The sequence below is a fragment of the Podarcis pityusensis genome (genome assembly GCF_964106645.2).
Source record: "Podarcis pityusensis genome assembly, chromosome: 7".
In the NCBI taxonomy this organism is placed as follows: Eukaryota; Metazoa; Chordata; class Lepidosauria; order Squamata; family Lacertidae; genus Podarcis; species Podarcis pityusensis.
The window spans coordinates 25,727,929-25,750,159 of record NC_138031.1 but is presented as its reverse complement, the minus strand read 5'-3'; positions in this window follow the sequence as shown (position 1 = coordinate 25,750,159).

The window sequence follows — 22,231 nt, the reverse complement described above, 5'->3', positions numbered from 1 at the left end:
ATTGTGGCAGCAATTTCCCCTCCTGTTTGCAAGGAGGATATTGGCTGGGTCAAAATGCTTCTTGCAGTCCTTAACAGAGTACTTGTGGTTGACCATAAGTGATTGTTGGTAGACCTGGATAGAACTGAAATATTCTTCTCAGTTGTCCAGGACATTTATCCTGGGTATAGGAAGTATATAATCTTATACTTTTCAGGCTTGTTGAATACTTTCTGTGTGAGGACATCCCAACTTCTCTGCTCTGCATTCTAGAGTGCAAGTAGCCCTTCTTGCTGTGATAGGCTATCAGCAACAGGGAAAAGTTGGAATGGGTAAAATATTTTTAAAACTAAAACAACTATCTTTGCATTATCATGGTTAAATATCTAGAGCAAAATGAAATAGTTACAGACAGTTACTTTGATTCTTTTCAAAACAAAGTAGTACAGAATTAATGGTTGATTGAGCTACTGTGCTTCTTAACAAAAAAAAAGTGATTAGGCATCATTGAAAATATGCAGGTTCCAAAGGTCTTCCAAAGACAATGCAATCGATAAATATATATATATATATTTAGAAAGATGACAAGTAAGAGATTTCCTATGCAGCAGAGTCATTGCATGCACAGTGTTCATGGAGCAAGATCTTATACATGTTTACTCTGAAACAAATCAGACTGAACTCAGTGAAACCCACTTCTGAGTTAGGTCTCCATAGGTCTGCAGCTTTTAATGATAAAGACCAGATAAGACCTCCTTTTATTTGCGAAAATGGAGATTGCTTTGGAAAATGAGTTTAAAACTAGGGTTGCAGATCTAAGTACATTTTCTAGGAAGTAAGACAATGGAGTAACCTCTGAGTAAACATGGATAAATTCATGCTGCAGCTGACTCTTAGGACATGAGTTTTCACATGCAATATGTTGCTTCAACAGATAGATTGGGACCAAATATTGGGTTGCAGGCTGACCTAAGATGGGTTGGGTTACAACAGCAGCTCCATTAATATTCAAATGTATGGTTAAAAAAAAAAAAGGGGTGGATTTCCAACTTCATGAGGGTATATTCATGAAGTTGTCTGAAAAAGTGGGAGGTATCTACAGCCATAAGTAGATGTGGAGGGGAAAGAGCATGTGTGAAGCCATATTTGTCTCTCATATCACTTTCCAAGAAACAAATACTGAGAACAAGTTTCCATCCTGCTTGGAATGGGTGCCATAGTTGGACCAGTCCCCAAAATGAGCTTGCTTGTGGACTTCCGGGTTGGCGCCATCGCCGAATGGCGGACTCCCTCCGAGCTCCGGAGGGAGTCGGCTCGGCAGGGGCTGGGTCCTACCGCGCCGGCGACGCGGGGACCCTTAAAAACCACGGGCACGGGGCCCGTGGACATGGGGACTCGGCTGGTACCGTCAGCGCCCTCCCGACTCGTGAAGGAGCCTTTTTAAAGGCTACGGATCGGGTGCCTGGGAGTGGCGTGGTACTTTGAGTCTATCGCTTCCCCTGCCGAGTGCAGCCGCATGCCATTCGTCGGAGAGCGCTGGCTTCTTCCATTTGAAATTCGGACATTTAACAAAAACCCGTGAGTAATTGGGTAACTGGGTACAAAAGGAGGAAAAAAAAAAGGAATTTTTTTTTTCGGATTCGGCACGAGCGGGGGGGATCTAAAAAGGAAGTCAGTCCCCTCCCTGATTGTAAACATGCTAAAACAAGGACTGAGAAACCAAGATCAATTCAGAAGTTTATTGCTGATTAAAAATACCAAATTCCACGATGGAATCATTACAAGAATTGTGCTGGAGGAGAGTCGAGGGTGAGAGGGAAAAGGCAACCCCCCCCCCCGGGAACCGGGGCGATTCAGAGAACCTGGTGGAGAGAGATGGAGAGTTTGACAGCTGTCAAAGTAGCTGTCAAATCTTGAGAATATAAAGAGGACTTTGCTACAAGTATTTTGCTGGTTAATTTTGATACAATTGGATATAAATATGGATACAAAATGTCGGGTGGAAAAAGAAACAACAATTTGACTTTTGGATGAGAGGACACAAAGTTATTGCAATCCCTCTAGAGGGGCTTTGGGACATTACAAGCGGCGTATATGGAAAACTACTCTGGGATGTGTACTACTGGTCTTAGCTCCTGGGAAAGTAGCAAAACTGAAATATTTGTTTTGTCTACAGAGGTGACAACACAATAGAATCTTTCTATTCAAGTAAGCTCCTGAATAACAAACCTCTGTAGTGATACTAGATTTCAGAATAAGAATGGTTTTGCAGCTGAACAAGACAGAAACCTGAGAAAGTAAGAAACAAAAGAGTAAAGGACCAACTACGCCACGGCAAGAACAATGGGAGGAGTAACAATGATCAAGGGAAATTAAAGGCCTCGATTAGACTGGACTTTTGAAATTAAACATCATCAAAACAAGTAAATTTAAAGAAAACCGGCAAGATGAATTGAGAAAGTTTGGCTGTGGACTTGAGACCTCCAGGCCGACAACATACAGACTGATGGACATAGGGAATCTAAACCGGGGAAGGGAGGGGGAATTCTAGAATCCAAAGGCTATGTAATCAACTTCTGGAACCTTCTTCTATTTTCTATCTTTTAAATTTTTTTTTTTATATATATATAACTTTGGTATTTTGATTTAACAAGTTTGGAAAAAAAAAAGAAAAGGGGGAATTCGTGGAAGGAAACAGGGTAGATTTTGGGGAAAAAAATCTTTGTTCTATTTTGTTAAAGGTGAGGAGTGATGTTAAGATTGTAATTTAAATTGGCTATTAGGCATAACATATTAGGTTAAATTGGGAATGAGAACTTGTGGAACCAACGTAGGGAAAGGGGAATACAGTCGGGAGGGGAAGGAGGGAGTCCCAGAAAGAAGGTTATGAAAATAAGGGTTTAAAATTGGTCTCTTTTCTTTCTTTTCTTTCTTTATCTTTTCTATCTTCTTTATTCTGTTATTATTGGAAATTTTAATAAATATGATTTTAAAAAAAAAAAAATGAGCTTGCTTGTGGCTCTGTAATACCTGCCGTGTTCCTAACTTCAATACATTATACAACTCAATGATATAGGCAGATGTGACTGTCTATCACATCAGGATTATGGTGATGATATTTATTGCCAACCCTTCACTAGTAGTTTCCAGAGTAAGTTACAACAAAATGAAATTAAAAACAGCAGATTTCAGTCACAGGAATAGGGTGAGCCTTGCAATCACTCATCTCAGGTGTTAAAGGCCAAGGAAAGAGGTGCATCTTGAGGATTTGCCAAAAGCTGCATAGTGAAGAAGCCAGATGCATCTCTATGGGGAGGGAATTCCATAATTTGGGGAGAATGTCCTCTCCCTTTCGACTCTTTGTCGCTACAACTTTTGGATCAAAGGAAAGTAGAAATGCCATAGCGATAGCCAGTGAAGGGCCCATCTGTCTTCCTATAAAACATACTGTTCCACACCACCCCAATCTCTGATTCCATGGGTTCCAGGGACTTACTCAGGGTTCATGTTTCCTTTTGGAAATGAGGCACAGCGGAGACTGTGGTGTCTTTATGATATATGATTTATTCAACATGAGCTTGCAATTGGGGTTGGGGGGAGGTTCACAACACTAACTCCCTAAAAGGATCTTGTTTCTCCCATAGCCAAACCTTGGATTCAGGAAGAGATCCAGCATGGTTCTCTGTCTGCTTGCTGCTTTGCTTCTAGGTCACATCACTGCATACCCATCTCTATCAGGCTTTGTCCTTCTAACTAACCACAAGCTGGGAGAAGGGCCCCACCCATTTGCTATCTCACACACAGCCTCTTTCCTTTGTTTGCTTTAATGGCCTATCACCCAGGCTATCATCTCAACACAGGAAACTGGTGTGGCTTATATTTTAACACTTTCTGGATCCATGTTAGAAGGATCTTGCACGCAGCCTACTCCCTCCCTCCTCAAACTCATACCAATACAAAAGGAACAGTTCCTGCAGATACAGTGGTACCTCGCAAGACGAAAAACTCGCAAGACGAAAGAGTTTTTCGTTTTTTGAGTTGCTTCGCAAGACGAATTTCCCTATGGGCTTGCTTCGCAAGACGAAAAACGAAAAAAACGAAAACGTCTTGCAAGTTTGTTTCCTTTTTCTTAAAACCGTTAATACCCAGGGTGACTTCGAGGAGCAACTCATAGCACGCGGTGTGGTAGCCTTTTTTGAGGTTTTTGAAGACTTTGGTGATTTTGAAGACTTTGGGAAACCGTGCTTCGCGAGACGAAAAATCTCGCAGAACGAATTAATTTCGTCTTGCAAGGCACCACTGTATAGTCAATGGGACTATATCAGCAAGTCCATATAATCTATGCATAGATTACAAGCCATGCACAGAGTTGGTCACAGCTCTCTGTTAGTTCATTCTGGAAGAATCTGGGCAATTACCCATGGTGCCCCTACTAATGGTGTGAGAGGAAAATAAGACAAGCCTGTTTTTCATAGCCTGCCATGGCCTTTGGAGTGTCTCAGAGATGTGGGAAGTAGGATGAGGCAATCTGTTTACATAGGCCTGGAGTCCAGTCATCAGAAGTTTCAATGCTCTGTTCAATACTGTAAATTTAGAGGGAATGTTTACATTTTTTCCTGCATATATGCTCTAGTGAAGTCTTGCCTTCAAGAGTGCCCTGACATGTTTGCAATTCCCTTTATGGCAATCTTCTGCAAGCTTCCATCTCCATTTTATTTATATTTCTGTTGCCAGATAATTCATAGTTTTCAATTCCATGGTGATATTTCTTGTCTTCTGTATGCACAAACTGTCTTTCCATCCAGCAGTGCATTGATTTACAATTTTCCCCTCCTTTGAGAACATAGCCTGCATTATCAGAATTAGCAAAAGTGACTCAACCAGACAAGCTCACTGCCTATACAGATTATTTTTGAGAAGTATGTAATAGAGGACAAGAACGATGCAAGGTGGCGTGGGGTGGTGTAATTAGAATGGCATCTCTTCAGGACACAAACACAAAACCAAGTAAACAAAAAATTTGAATTAACAACCACCACCACCACCACCAAAAGCTGATTAAATTCAAGCAGTGTGTGATGAATTCATAAAATCAATTTAGTGTTATGAGTTAGGCACATTGGGCATATTTTAAACTGTCTTGTTTATTTATCATTCAATAATAGGTAGAATACTTTCAGATATATGTTAAAGTTACATTATATATGGATTGGTTATCATTTATCTAGCTGTCTATGTGTGGCTGCAGTTAGAGCCTCTGATCAATATTGCATTCAATTTTTTAAAAAAACATATTCTCTGTTGTCCCCTATTCATAAAATGTTAAATTCTGGGATTACGCAGGGATAGAGAGCAACAATAACAGCTATAGGGTAGCTGTTAGTTACCTGTGTGCAGAATAATGGCTTAATAAGGGGGTGACCCCTAATGAAAATCACATTCTGTTCTTCTTCCTGCCTTGTGATTCTACAATATCACAGTCTGAGAAGAAAAAGGGAAAGGAATGTGGCAGAATGCAAAATGAAACAGAAGCTTGCATCAATTTGTACTGTAAACATCAACTTTGCCAAGGCACTTAAGGTTGCTAAGTGATAATAAAGCACTCTCCAATCACAGAGGTGCAGAATCCAAGCACACCATGATAAGGAACTTGTTTTTAACATTTCTCCCACTAAACAAATATGTGGGTGTTCAGTGGTATGCATCTGTTTGGGTGCTTCGCTTGAGAAATTTTAGGGAGGGACTGGCTTCATGGCTTGGCAAACACCTTCATTAGACCATCTAGAAACAAAAATACTTGTTTGTTTTGTCCCTGCATGTGCCTGAATTTGCAAATTAATACTGGGTGCAGCCTGCCAAGCACCTCTTTCATTTCAGCACAGCCTCGTGCAGAATCCTTGCACAAACCTCGTAAGATCAATAGGATTGTGCAGAATCAGAGCTGGCAGATTGGGAATGGTGAGGGCACAGGACAGGCGCTCAGGAATTGTTTCCTCTCCCGCTGGGTTACCAACTGACTGGGATGGGGCCAAACCTGGCCTGACTTGGCATTGTGCCTTTAACAACAGCTTGGGGGGCTTTTCATGGCACGGACTAAAGCACTGCCACCTAATCAAGGTCGGCACATCAGGTTCCTGTTAAAGGCAGTAAGGCACTAGAGCAGATGCTGACAGAACAGTTGGCAACCCTGCTTGGAACATATTGCAGCCCATCAGGTCTGTGTATCTGTCTGCTTACGTGGTGTGAAGAAGAGAAAAATAGAGAAGGAACAGGAAATATTTTTGCTTCTTCCCTCCCAGGAGAGGAGGGGAAAGGACATCACACAGAGCCTTCTCCACCAATTACAGTACATTTCTGTGGTCTCAGTTGGCTTATCAGCAATACGGCTCTATGGTCTTAACCCTTACACATTCTAACTAGGAAGAATATGCATTGTTAGATTTGACTGTATATCTCCCACAAATGTCTCCATTTTTCACATCCAGCTTGTGAAATATTGGTGTGTGAGAGAGAAATTAGATATATAATCAAAAGAGGAAAATAAAACACTGTTTTTAATACTATATAAACCTACAGGTTTCAGATGTATGTATATCACTTAGTTTTTTACCCCCCCTTTAAAAAACAAAAACAAAAAACCTACCACTAAACCTAACTTCAGCGGAGAAATTACCATGTGAAGGGGTGGAGGCAAGTGGGACTGAGTATACTAACGCTTGCCCAATCCACCCCTGTTTTCATCACCTTTCGCAGGTTGGAAGGAAAATGTTTGGAGTGGGGGAGGAGGCTCTGTGGAGGCTCCTTGTACATTTTGGAACCCCTTTCTCTGGTATCTAATTGCCCCTCATTGCTAAAATATGAAATATGCATCAACTGAAAGAGAGACGGATTTACATATTCTAAAGTAAACAGGCAACTCCACACTCGTGTGCATTTGAGTCACGTATGACTATGCACATGCTCACATTGAAGTAGGACCTGGGAGACCAGGGTTCAAATCCCCACTCAGCCACGAGTCTCAGTGGGTGACCTTGGGTCAGTCACTTGCTCTCGGCTTAATCTACCTCACAGGGTTGTTGTGGGGATTAATTGAGGAGGGGGAGAACCATACGCACAATCTTGAACTCCTTGTGGGGAGGGGGAAAGGTGGGATATAAATGCAAATAAATAATTTGACTTAGACTGACCAGCCCCTCAGATAAAGGAGTTCTTCAAAGAGATGACTGTTCTCTGACAGCTCTTCAAAACAGAGGACTGTCCTCTGTAAAGTGGAAGGCTCTGCAGATAGAAAGATAACATCTGTAGGCATTTAGATTCACACAGTGGGACGTTAATACTAAATGGTGTTAAGCCTTTCTCTGTTGTGTCAGGCCCTTATAGGTATGTATGTCTATTTTCTTTAATGTTTTATCATTACAGTTTTTCCCCCTTCACATGCTGAGATAGAAGAGAAGAAAAGTTTGGATTTGATACCCCGCCTTTCACTCCCCTTCAGGAGTCTCAAAGCGGCTAACATTCTCCTTTCCCTTCCTCCCCCACAACAAACACTCTGTGAGGTGAGTGGGGCTGAGAAACTTCAAAGAAGTGTGACTGGCCCAAGGTCACCCAGCAGCTGCATGTGGAGGAGCAGAGATGTGAACCCGGTCCCCCAGATTACGAGACTACCACTCTTAACCACTACACCACACTGGCTCTCAGTTAGTGCTTCTTCTTTTCTTTTTTTAAAAAATCAGTTAGTGCTTCTCAGATGTTTCCTTTGATGATCTGTTAAGCAACCTGAATTATAATAAATCCTTAAAGTCGGCAATCAATAAACAAGTTCATAATGATGAATCACAGTATGTTGCTTTTGTGGTATTTAGGTTACAAGCTTAGAGATGAAAGAGACTTGCTGTGCGGGTGTTTCTAGATAGTTGTGTGCATTGAAGCACTCATTCCGCACAATAATGTATCTGTTACCTTGGCTCTTAAACTTTGTAAACACAAACTTGCAAAAAATAATAAAAAAATACATGCACCTAATTCATTCTGTGAGTAAACAGAAGCCCAGGGAGTGGGGGAGAAAACATGCATTGTTGATTTTCATTCTCTTATGTACACTTTTAAAAATTTAGTTTAAAAAAAGCAGCAAGTACAATCACTTCACTAAGGTTGTCATCTCCCCTCTCCTGCAACTGGCCTCACATGTGTTTAACAATTAAATTCAATAGTTAAAGCCTTCCTAAGAAGAATATTCCCTTGCAGAAAAAGCACTGTACCAGCTACATTTTCTGCCCCCAGATGTTGGATTACAACTCCCGTTATCCCTGATCATTAGTCTTCCTGGCTCGGGCTAAATGTGAGTTGTACTTCAACCACAGCTGGAGGGCATCACATTGGGCATCCCTGAAGTCTAGTTGTATTAGGGGGAGGGGCAACATCTCAGTGGTAGAGCACATGCTTTGCATGCAAAAAGTGCATAACCCCTCCATATCCATGTAGAGATGGAAAAGACCATTGCCTGAAACCCTAGAGTGTGTTGTCTATCAGTAGATGATACTGAGCCAGATGGACTATGTTCTGACTCAGTAGAACGCAACTTCCCAGCTTCCTAATCATACGTTACCGTTCAGAAATGAAACGTCAGTGGCTTGTAATTCAAAGATGCTACGCATTTGTTGTCATTCTGAACATGTTGCTACCATTAAGTAACAAACAATAAATTAATTGCTCATGTCACCTTTCCAATGCTGACTGACTGTGTTCTAATTCCATCTAGGTGGAGATGAAAAAGAAGATTGCTTTGTTCTTGAAGGCAGCTGCAGCTACTCACCTCCCAAAGGTCCAAGTGGGGAAGAAAAACTCTCTGATGTAAACAATCAAGACAAACAGAGGTTGGTGATTACATTTTCTGCTGCCCAGGTAAAAGATGTGTAGGGTCCTTTGTGCTATTGGGAGGAATTCAGATGGAAAGAGGTCAATCAGCACAAGAAGAACCCTCATGCAGTTGATAGTTTGATTATGCACAAACCTGCAATCACAAAGCAATGACTGATGTTTGACATTCTTCAGTGGCTGCTCCTTCAGCAATTTGCCATAAGGCATTTTCACTCAAACAAGGCAGATTCAAACTTTCAAAATACCAGTGAGCAAGGAACACCTGGAGGCAGAACCAGGTAGGTTTCCTTTATGTTGCAACTGGGCATAATCTAGCTTCTCTCAGTAACTGAGAGAACTGTTTGCATCCCAGGAGATAATCAGACTGAATTCTTACAGCTGCTTAGATGCATTTACTCTTTTGACTGGTGAAAGGGGGACAGGTTGACATTGCAGCTTTTAATATACTAACCTGTTCTCTCTCAAAAAAAGTTCTTTTGCCATTATTTTAAAGTTCAACCTTATTTTACAGGACTAAACTTTAAATCCCCATGCAACCACTTTTCTCAACCTCTGTCTCTGCAGGTGGGGGGCCCATGCCCTGTATTCTCTAGTGATATATTATCTGATATATTGTCTCTTATGGTCCCCTGCATTTGTTCCCACCTGCAGTTCTTACATTTTGATAATTCAACGGTAAATTATACATGTCAAAAAGTAAAGGAAGATACTCATAAGTCAATATTGCATACATTATTTGTATACAAAAATAGTTTTAAATAACTTAATCCACTAAACAAATAAAAAATAATTGACTAAAGGTTAATAAATATAGGTGTACAGTTAAAGTAACATTTCACTATGTTTTCTGTGCTGTGTGTGGCAGGGGTATTGTTTTCATTTGGTACTATGTTATATGTTTTGTGAAATTGTATTGTAAACTGCCCCGTGATCCTCTGATGAAGAGTGGTATAAAAATTTAGTTAACAACAACGACAACAACAGCAACAATTTAATAATAAAGGAAAATTGTAATTGTAATTGGTAGACCTGGGTGGAGCTTGTCCATAAACAGTTGTTTCAGTAGAAAAATAAGGAAACACTTTGAATATGTGAAACAAAATAAAAAAAAAATTTCCAGTAGCACCTTAGAGACCAAATAAGTTTGCTATTGGTATGAGCTTTTGTGTGCATGCACACTTCTTCAGATACCATATGCGTTGAATATGCGTTGGTCCAATCATGGTATCCAGAATGTAAGAGGATCTAAATCAGATCTCCACTGAGCCCAGCATTCTATTTATAGCCAACCAGATGCTTCTTGAGCAGTCCACAGGTAGGGCATAAAGACACTATCCAGCAACTAGTGTACAGTACTGCCAGAGAAGATGGAGGCTACATATCACCATCATGGCAAATAATAATTGATAGATCCATCCTCCATGAAATTGTCTAATCCCCCCTTTAAGACTAGTGGCTCTCAAGACCTTTGACTCTCCAGATGTCGTTGGTCTACAGCTCCCATCTTTCCTGACCATTGACCATGCTCACTAGGGCTGATGGGAGTTGGGAGTCCAACATTATCTGGAGGGTCACATCCTCCCCATTCTTGCCATAGCACATTGGTAGCTCATGAAAAAAGTTCCAGGTTTTGCCATTGGCATATTCTGTTAAAAAGAATCTAAAATAAATCTAGTCAGCCTTAAATCTAGTCAGCCAGTGTCGGAAGCAGAGTGTACGACTAATCTGGCCCACGGAGGGATCTCCGCTGGAATGAACCGGCCCAAGCGAGGTAAACCTTGCCGACCCCTGGACTGGATAGAGCAAAGTTCTTTTTCTGTCAAGTTACCTATACTGTTACCTATCTCTACTTTCTCCACACCTTGATTTTTTTTTAAAAAAAATCCTTCCCCCCTTCTTTGTTCACTCTGGCTACCTCAATCAGCATCAAGTTTTACTAAATTTTTGCTAGTGACCCACATCTCTGCCTTCTGACGTTTAAGAAGGATGTCTGTATCTTACGACTGGGGAACTGAATAAAGCATCAAACTGTTGTTTGTGCCCGGCCCGAACAATATATTACTGTATGAAACTGCCGCTTATCTATTCCAAAGGCAACAAAGGAGGCAGCCATAATGAAAGACTGTCTTCAGGTGAAATCGGGAGACTCTTATATAATTGCACAAAAAAAGGGATGGTAAAAAATAGCAGCCACCTCATACATATTCAGCAAAATCCGTGAATCATATTCATAGCCATGCATAAATAACATAGGTTTCCTCTGTAGCATTTCAGAGTCATTGCATTATGTAGTCTTGATGTGAGTAATTTTATCCTTTAGATTCTCTGTGCAATTGCGTAGATATTTAATAGTCTTAAAAAGTAATGTTTGATGACTAGCCGAATACCGTTAATTTGACTTGCTGCCCACAATATGTCAGTCAGATCCACTCTTTCACAACGTTCAAAAGAACTTTCCCCTCTGCTAATAGCTTTTAGCAAGGGAGACCATCCACCACGCCTTGTGGCAGAAATATCTTGTGAGTGGTTTAAGTGATACTAGGTGGTGGTGGTCATATCTCAAGGAAAAGTCAAGGCCAGCCCGAGGTGGGAAGGGAACATCAGCTTCTCCCCTCCAAGGCAGGTTTATTACTGGTGGCATGCAACAGAAGGACCAGCACTGAGGGTCATCTGCCATTATCCAAAATGCCCCAATGTAGCATTGCTCCAGGGCATCGTCATGGACTAGTTGGATGCCAAGGAGCGGTGGGAGGCAGCAGCTGTAGAAGCCCTCAGGGAACTCCCAGGAGAAGAAAGCTCAGAGCCAGGGGATTGGTGGTGGGACAACAAGGAGTGGTTACAGATTGGAAGGAGAAGGTGACAGGGTTAAGTGAACAGGAAGAGGCTGCAGCAGAGCACAGTTCAGACTGTGAGGCAGAAGCAGGGGCTGGGGAGGAGTGGGGTTTGGGAGAGGCAGGCTGCTGAAGAAGCCAGGGAGTCTCCCGCTTCTGATGCCCCGAAAACATTAATGTGCATCTGTGGATGGGGAAATGCAGTGTGGACAGAAGCACTGGCCACAATCATCCCAATCATAGGAGCCAACTCTTAGGGGCTGAGGTCCCCCCCTAAAATATTTGAGGAAGCCACCCCTCAAATTTGGTGAGCATTGCCATTCAAATGGTTTGCGTGCACCACGTCTGCAGGGTAGAGCTTAACCTGCCCCCCATATTTTATTCAAGTTTGCCCCCATTGTACCCCTCATGTAGTCCTACTCTCTAATCTCACAACTTTCCCCGTGTTGAGTGTGGAAGGCCTGCAACTTTTACTCAAGGTCACTTGAGCATGTGTACAGCCCTCTGCGTGACTGCGGACCCTGATAAAGCAGGGAGTCCCTTCCTGATTGCACATGGCTTTCTGCTCAAATTTAAGTAAATGTGGTGAGTAAAAGTTCCCTGCAAAGCTGCTCCCTCTCAACACAAGGAAAATTGTTGACTGAGATGGTGGGAAAACATGCACAAAGATGTCAGGGTGGAGCTTGTATGCACCTATCACACCCTTGTCCCCCACCCACAGTTTTTGTTCAGACAAATTGCTAGATACACCTGCTGGCATGCCAGAAAGAAAGGAAATTATTAACTGTCAATAGAACACCAAAATGCACCCACTCATGTTGTTGTTATTTCCCCAATCACCCTATTAGGAGTTCCTCTGTTGGAGGGCTCAGTTCCAGGCATAAAGAGGGAATAATCCTGGGGATTGTGTGTCAGGCAGCTCCAGTTTAGATAGTGAGAGCATGAAATCATTGCCAGTTCCATGCCCTTTCAGTAGCAAAGGATGCTGGATTTAACATATCCATTGGAACCAGCCAGCCACTTCCTCATCTGCAGGCATCAATCTTGTCATATTCAGCCATCAGTTCTTGACTCTCTGTTGGAGGGTGTGTGTGGATTGATGGTCCTGCCTCATCTTGGTCATTGCCAGCTAGGGTGACTGTGTGTCCCCAGCTAGGGTGACTGTGTGTTACAGGCCTCTATCTGAAATGCTCTCTAAGTCACTGCCCATTTTAAAGGTAAAGAACAGTCAATAGGCGGATCAGGGGCCTTGAGGGTGCCCTTTGAAAGTAAGCTCCTGAACAGCACTACCATGAAATATATCTCTATTTAAATTAAAATGCTCATCCAAAAATACACAAAGGAGGACAAGTCTTACTCCACCCCACTTAAAAGATTAGCACCACAGTAGAGGGTAGCTTTACTACCAAAGGACTGGATTAATAAAAATGTCTTAGGCTGGCATCTAAAAACTGACAGTGATAGTACCAGGTATGTTTTCCTTGGAAACACATTCCTCTAACAGGCTACGGATCAAGTTGATGCCATTTCTTTCTTAAGCAGCACATAGCTCCTTAACCTATTTTATTATTGAAAGGGTTTTTTATTTTTAAAAATGGGTATTAGTATTTTTTCCTCTGTGCTGCTTGCTATGCTTTTTTCCTATATCAAGAATGAGCTGCTAAGGTATGTATGTATGTATGTATGTATGTATGTATGTATGTATTTTTTTTACCCCTGCTGCCCACTATATAGTGTTCAAGGCAGCTTAAATATATATATCAAATTCATTAGTAACTGAAAATCAATAAAACACAAATTAAAAACAAACAAACATTGCTTCTAGCTGTGTGCTCTGTCAGTAAAATGTTTCCTTATGCAGCTGTGTGCATGAAAAACAGTTTTCGGTTGATGCCTAGATGTTCTGTGCACCATTCACTGTTTCTAGAAACGAATTACAGATGAAGTTCAAAACTAAGTAGGTTAAAAAAAGAAGAAGTTTCTGTGAGGCTTTGATTCCTCCCATTCACCCATTGATCCTTCACAAATCCCACAATGCCAAGCACTCAGATCTAGTTTCCTCTTTTGAAGCCACCAGAGCATGTTTATAGTTGTTCCCAAAAAAAGTATTAATGCCCTTGCAGTTATTTATGCTGCTTAATTTAGCAAGGACATATACAGTATGCAGAACCAGGCCAGCACACATTCATCTCTTATTATGTCACCAGGAGAGGAACTGCCTTCTGCCCATCACATTTCTCTGTTTAGTGTAAAATGATCTGGGCTTGAATGGATCATATTATGATGGCTTGCCAAGATAACAGGCATCCTTGATGGTTTTTCTCTCTTTCACCACCAGTACTTATTCCACAGAATCCCTGTGTTTGATTTTTCCACTTCATCATACTTTTACATAAGCATTTAAAGCTGCTGTTGCTTCTAGCAAAAGGTCTCCTGGTCAAGGATGGCTTATACAGCCAGTGTGGAGAGAGTAGGCACTAGAGAACTGGACATGTACCGGAATATCTGAGTCCTTTTGTACAAGGCAGGATCTAGACTCAATCTAACTTGAAAGCAGTATATTGAGAACAAGCACGGATGATTCTGGACTGAGAAAAAAATGACATTTTTGTGCTATAAACACGTACACAGCCTTAGAATAATGAATTGTGTGCTCAAAACCAGATTCTATGCCTATGCAGTGGCATGACTGAGGAACTGTGGAATACATACTACCAAGCTCAGGGCTGCCTATGGAGAGATCATTAAAAGAATTTGTGCTCACATTCGACAACAGCCACACAGATGCTGTTAGCTCAGAGATGGAAAGAAGAAATAACCCCGACCAGAGAAGAATGGCAAACCAAGTTGATGGACTATGCTGAAATGGCAAAATTAGCTGGGAAGCTCAGAAATCAAGAGGACAAAAACTTTAAAAAAGAATGGGAAAAGTTCACAATCTACTTACAAGACCAGTAAGCAGGTTAAAACAATAGCAGGATTTTAACCACACATGTAAAGTAACAGAAAGTATGGATAATGTGGAAGGATAAAATTTTGGACAAGTGTTGATATGCAGTTGTAAATATTATCATTAGGACCCATGGAAGGGATGGGGGGAAGTCAGGAGGTTCAGAGCAATCTTGATATTTGGATCTTGAATTGTTTTTTGATGTATGCTTATATTTTTTGAAAATCAAATAAAAAAATTATATATACAGTGATACCTTGGGTTAAGTACTTAATTCGTTCCAGAGTTCCGTTCTTAACCTAAAACTGTTCTCAACCTGAAGCACCACTTTAGCTAATGGGGCCTCCTGCTGCTGTCGCGCCGCCGGAGCACAATTTCTGTTCTCATCCTGAAGCAAAGTTCTTAACCCGAGGTACTATTTCTGGGTTAGCTGAGTCTGTAACCTGAAGCGTATGTAACCTGAAGCGTATGTAACCCGAGGTACCACTGTATATAAAAAGAATTTGTGCTCTCATGGATCCTGGAACATATAGATCTGTATTCTAGCTCTGGTACAGTTGCCAAGACTTAAGAGAGCCAGGCATTCCACACACCTGGTGCCCTCCAGATGTTTTGTCCTATAACTCCCAACTTCACTGTTGACCATGCTGGGAAGGCACTAAGTTGTTGAAGGCTGCAACAGATTAATTAAAACCTGCATACTTGCCGCCCAGAAATCTAGAAGAATATGTCTGTATTGCCTTTGCCTCGTGCTTTTCCTTCGCCAACTGGGACAAGCAGTATCATCACCCAAGATGGCATACTTCAGTGACATAACTCACCTTAGAGAGAACTGGACTTTTAACCGTTGATGGCTGGTGTTACATCATATCCCATGATGCCATTGCTCCTGCTCATCAAGGCTTCCCTTAAATTATGTAACCATTTTTTCTGTGTGATCACTCATCTCATAATACATCACACTGGTACATCTCTAAACTTCCTCCTTCCCATCTCTCCCCTGCCTGTGTATTTCACAATGACAATAAAGGATCGAACCAGATTATGGGACGCAAACTAAGGATGTGTCTCTCCTATGCTACTAACTACTGTATAGTTAAGCTAACCCCGTACATTGGGGATCAGGATATTATTATCAGAGTAGACTTTTTACTAGATAAAAGCAGGTTTGACCCCAGCACCTTCTCTCTTGCTCTTAAGTGAACAGAACCTGGCAGTTTTGCCTAACCTTAAGTGTTCCCGGCTCATTATGATGTGATGTGAAAAGCCAGCAAGTTCCAGTGATTATGCAATTTGGGAAGGGATTGCATATATTCCCCCCCCCCCCCTTGATGTTTGGAGGATTTGAGGAAGCATCTGGTCTTTCTTGTTTACTGCAGCTACATTCCCCAGGAAGTTGGATTGAAGGGCTCCTAGGAACATATTTTTAAGGAAATTCTCTTTACTTCCTGAAAATATCCAATTCAGTAACAAACATTTTGAGACTAATGTGTCATCTGCAACTAATTATTTCTGTTACGTGCCTCAGCCTGGGACACAGGAATATATAGCTATTGGGAAAGCATAAGGGGCAAGGACTGTTTTCAGGTAAAGACCCGTTCCTGAGCTTCATCAAATTTATATTGTGCTCACATCCTCACGTTGCACTCAAGAGTATTACACTGCAGTCAGAACTTCACAGGAAAACTCAGCACAGCACAGAACGGAGTTAGTAAAGGGCAGAGACGACGCTTACATACAGTCTTACATATCTGATGTTAGGCACCTAGATCATAGAGACATAAATAAAACAGGAGAGGGGGAAATAAGGCCTTTAAATATGGCTCAAGGTACCTAAAAGGCAGCTAGTGTTAACTTACAGGTATTATTTATGGTCTGGTATGTGCTTGAATAAGTGTCAGCAGTTGCTCAAGCAAGTAGTTCAACAGCATGTTTAAAATGAGCATATTACAAGCAGACCATGTTTTTAAAAAGCATATTTTCCCCCCAAGTCTGCTTTCCCACCCTAAAGGTATGCAGCTGAACTGCCTGCCATTGGCAATTGTTAAGTTACAGCTGGGGAAAAGTTGCAGAACCTGTCCTGATTTATGAAAAGCAGTTGGCTTTGCAAATGTCAGGATTCCTTATGGGAGCAAACAACAGCGGCACTTTTTACAGATTGGGAAGTTACTCCCACGTTCGGGTGCCACTCCTGTGATAACACAGCCGCTGGTTCTCCCAAACATCCTCCCATTGTTAGAGATTTTATCATATTTGTAAGGAATTCATTTTTTAAAACCCTCAGTATCTCTTTTCAAAATGGTAATAATATCAGATATCCATCATACCAGATAGATATCCATCATACCAAAACTCTTGCAGTTATGAAGTCTTGCTGCAGGTGTGCAAATGGGACAGAAAAAGGGAAGGGAAAACTATCTCTCAACAAACAGGTAGGTCAGCTATATCAGGTCCTTTGTGGGGGCACAGAGGGTCTTTGTTAGTCTTGTAACTCTGGTACTCGGAGCAATTGGCTCTGCTTCCTTGTTTGATGTCACAGCTTTAATACCACAGAGCACCGCATAGCTTGCTTCTATGAAGCAATGGGGAAACATTGGTCCTGCATTCCAAGGCCCATAGAAACTCACTAATTAAATGGTCAGAACTTGGATAAACATATCAGGGGTGAAGGTTCAGCAAGTGGTTCTGTTTTACTGTGAAGAAGAAAAAGGACGCATGTGCAGTATGCCTTTCTCTTACCATGGACTGCCTACCACTATGTATCTTTCATGGGTGGGGGGGAACTTCTAGGTTAAATGATATGGCTTGCGGCCAGACTTGGTTTCTTAAAAATTAAATAATCTCCCTTGCCCTCCAATCCTGTTCAAAATTCAGATATTATATATTAATTGTCCTAGATATTCCCATGCTGGGCCAGATTTGGAGTACAATTTATAACATCTCAAATCCTCACATTTTATAACTTCCTGTCCATTCACTAATACCCTGATTGAGTGATTTAACACAGCTAAAGGAACTGGAATGTCTTGTGTTCAGTATCAAATGTAAGGGCAGCTTGATTTATAAATAAACTTAAGATGAGGAGGGAGAAAGAGATATTTATTTGAGAAATCAGTTTCTCCTACTTTTGTGTAAGTGCCCCACTCTGTTTTGTTATTAAGTGACTGGTGTTTTTTCTTAATGAATGAAAATAAACCAAAAAAGCAATGACCTCTAACCAATGCAGTGCAGCACAGATGGCTCTATTTGGAACACAATGTGTTGGGAAAACAGTACCGACAACTATTACGCCACCAGCAGAAACAATGAGTCAGCTCTGCCAAGGTTGTTATGCTGGATGATAAACACAACTGACTATAGATCCAGATGTAAACAGAATTAAGTCAGAAGGCTTGTTATATCACAGACAAGGAAATGTAACATGTTGGCTCTGAGTATTACTCAGGATTGCAAACACTCTGTAAACATCTGATTATGTGGCCCCAGGTTTACTCCTATCTTCTATTTATGCAGAGTACTGAATTAATTAACATGAAAGGAGACCCAAGCTTAGCCATATTCTGTGACCCACATCACTGACCCATAAACCATGCTCTTTCCTATAGGTAGATTTCATAGATATACATAGATACAGATGAGTGCTTTGCCAACATAATATCATGTGAAATTTCTCCATTGCATGGAAGAAACAGATATTTAACTTGTAATGCTGAGTGGCCCACAAGTATTTTTATCTGCACAGCTCTAAGGGCAGCTACGATCCACTAAGGCGGCAATCCTAATCCCACTTTCCTTGAAGTAAGCCCTGGTGAATTCAGTAGGACTTACTCTGAGTAGACATGGTTAGGACTGCAGCCTAAGTTTTTGACCACACAAAATGGGCAGAGGCCAGTAAAATTATGTGACACCATTGCCTAATACAATAATTTTGTATTTTCTTATTCTTCCATGGCCAAGACTCCTAGGTTTTTTTTGGCTGTTACAGTGGTACCTCGGGTTACATATGCTTCAGGTTACATACGCTTCAGGTTACAGACTCCGCTAACCCAGAAATAGTACCTTGGTTTAAGAACTTTGCTTCAGGATGAGAACAGAAATTGAGCAGTGGTGGTGAGGCAACAGTGGGAGGCCCCAATAGCTAAAGTGGTGCTTCAGGTTAAGAACAGTTTCAGGTTAAGAACGGACCTGCAGAACGAATTAAGTACTTAACCCGAGGTACCACTGTATATGGAACTGATGAAGGAGATAATGGATTAACCCAGAAAATCTGAAAAACCAGACAGTTTAGGGTGGGGAGAGATGTAAATACAGATAAAGGTAACTTGGTAAAGGCTATGAAATGAATGAGAAAGATCATGACACTGATTTTTGCGTGTATGTGAATTTGGCCTCATCTGTGCACAGAATCCTAAGCAGCTTCCAAGCAACTGAATGCTGCTGGGTCAAGGATTCATGAAATTAATGAGCACTTACCTATTATTTTTGCTGGAAATGATCTGACCTATAGGGGGAAACAAGGCTTTTCCAGCAATTTTAAGTGGAACGTGGATCAAAAGGGGACATATCTACTGCATTTGCTGCACTTGCAGTGTTGTATAGGCAAGCTTTTTTTTTGAACATCCATACACAGAACTACTTGATCACTTTGAAAGAGGCATTGTTTTCTCAAACTTCTAGCCAGTATTAGAGATTATTACTGTATTGGCAGATGGCAACAGCCTAAAATGCCATGCTTGATAGTGGGACCACAAATTCAGGTTTCGTCAAGATTAATATTATTATTTATTAAATTTGTATGTCACTCTTCATCCATAGATCTCAGGGCGTTTCACAGCATATGACGATCAGTCATTATGGGGAATCCAGAACAATTTATTAGACATAAATAAACTTTCACTGAAACTTTAAGGACTAACCTTTCTTTTTCTTTGCTTGGTATTGACATGTTTTCATACCTTTCAGTACAGCATTTCAGTAGGCTTTGCAATATTTATTTACAGCCTTTTCCTTGAATTCATAGCAGACGTCTAGCCAAAAAGTAAAAATAAGTTTTTCATAATAAATTCCAGCCGTGCAAACTCCATAGCATGTGAAACTCATTATGAGATCCCCACTCCACCCCCTCATGTGTTTTCAGTGCCATCTCACAATTCTGTTTAAAATGTAGGAAACAAAATAGAAACCATATTTCCGCCTTTTAGCCTCTCCTGTGATATTTATGTGCATTTTTGAGTGACTCTAATTCAGTTTCGAATGCACAGAAACCCAGGTTTTAAACCGACTGAGGTTGATGCAAAGGAAACTGTTAGGCATGGCAGTTAAGTGGATGCTCCATATACAGAGAAACAAGATACCGCTAGGTCAGAGGTAGGCAACCTAAGGCCTAGGGGCCGGATGCAGCCCAATCACCTTCTCAATCCGGCCTGCAGACGGTCCGGGAATCAGCATGTTTTTACATGAGTAGAATGTGTCCTTTTATTTAAAATGCATCTCTGGGTTATTTGTGGGGTATAGGAATTCATTCTCCCCCCCCCCAAAAAAATATAGTCCGGTACCCCACAAGGTCTGAGGGACAGTGGACAGGCCCACGGCTGAAAAAGGTTGCTGACCCCTGCTCTAGGTGTAAGTTGCTAGAAACAAATAGGAACAACATCACCTCAGCCCCCTGCATACGAGCACCAAAAGTTATGCAGCTGACCACTGTTGGAAACAGTGGAGTAGGGACTGGGCTTTTGTTTGATCCAGCAAAGGAATTTCTACGCATGTAAATGCATATTTATATTTACATGTCAGCCTTTACGTGTTTTATATTGATGAATGAACCAATGTGCTCAGTCTAATGAATGGTTAGTTATCCATTCAGCACAATTACATATTTGTATGCTTCCCAGATTACACAACTGAAAGAGTGTTCTCTCCTACATAAGCTAATGTTGGGTGGAGTGACTTTTACAGTGGGAGAACCTCTCATGTGAAGGGAAGTCAAGCTGCAGCAGTAGTGATGTCAAACATTCAAGAGTACTAATCAAAGCAGTTTTGAAGACACGAGACATATCTTGGCCTGCCCTTCGAAACAGGTTGAGGGAGGAATTCCCTTACATATGAACATATGGAACAAAACCTCAAAGTCTTCTGATATTAAGGCAACACTGTTTCTGAAGGGGGCAGTTTGGAGGAGAGGGGCAGTGGAAAGAAAGGGGACTCCCTTGCTAACTTATTTGCTGTTCTTCTCCACATGGTTCCAGGTGTACGTGTGTTACTCTGATGTCAGGACCATGGAGAGCCAGACAGGCAGACCCACACACAGTTCATTGGAAGGGCCAAAGAAGAGTATTGTTATGAATTTGGGTGGGGGTAGGCTGTATGCCGAGACCCTTCTAACCTCTGAATCCAGCAAGTGTTAAAATATAAGCCTGGATAGGTTCCTAATGAGGTGATCACTTGGGTGATGGGCCTTTAAGGAGAAGGGGCTCTGTGTGAGACAGCACATGAGTAGGGGGTGCAAGATGGCAAATGGGTGGGACCGCTTCCTCAACTTGCGGATAGTTAGAAAGAAAATTCAGGGTTGAGGGCAGAGATTTTGGGGCAGTGATGCAAATTAGAAGAAAAAGCTACAAGCTGGAGAGAGGGAGAGAGAACAATGCTTGGTTTCTATTTGAATCCAAGGCTGCAACTATGGGAGATGAAAGCCCTCCATCGTAGGCTCAGGTTGTATATATGTGTAAATAAGCCATATATTAAAAAAGACGCCACAGTCTTTGTTGTGCCTCATTCCAAAGGAAACATGAGCCCTGGGTAAGTGCCTGGAATATTGCACCGCTCGGAAATTGGGGTGGTGTGCAACAGTATGTAGTTCAGGTCAACCTGAAGTCAAGGTCCAGAGTAGCAAACCAAGATCAGAGAACCCCCAGACAGATTTGCAGGTGAGGAGCGTGCTCTTGCACTCAGCTTCCACTTGTGAGCTTCCCCTGGGCATCTGGTTGACCACTGTGAGAACAGAATGCTAGATAGGCCTTTCGCCTGAACTTTTTATGTTCTTGAATTCAAGTCAAGTTCCAAAAAGGGCAAGGTAAGGTGTAGGAATCTCAAGAGCAATTGTTGCATTTGACAAATTCCACAGAATGAGGAACCAGGCTTGAGGCAACAGTTGTTGCTAAAAAATGCAAAAAGGAGGTCAAAAAGGGGCATATATTTGCATAAAAACTGCCTTTGCTAATTTACATGAATAGATGCAAAAATGTAGCAACTGTTTTTTCAGGGTGGGGGAAACCTGTACAGTACTATAAAAACCTGTACAGTGGTACCTTGGTTTAAGAACAGCTTAGTTTATGAACAACTTGGATTAAGAATGCTGCAAACCCGGAAGTAGGTCTTTTGGTTTGTGAACTTTGTCTTGGAATAAGAACATGTTTCGCTTCCTGTTGAGTGTGTTCCATTTGTAATTTTTTTTAAAAAAAATAATATTTATTATAGTTTCACAAAGAAAGAATCACATTAATAAAAAAGAAAAATTTAAGAATAAAAAGAAAAATACACAATACAAAATACAAAAGGAAAAAAGAAAAAACAAAGTAAAAAGAAAAAACAGTTAAAA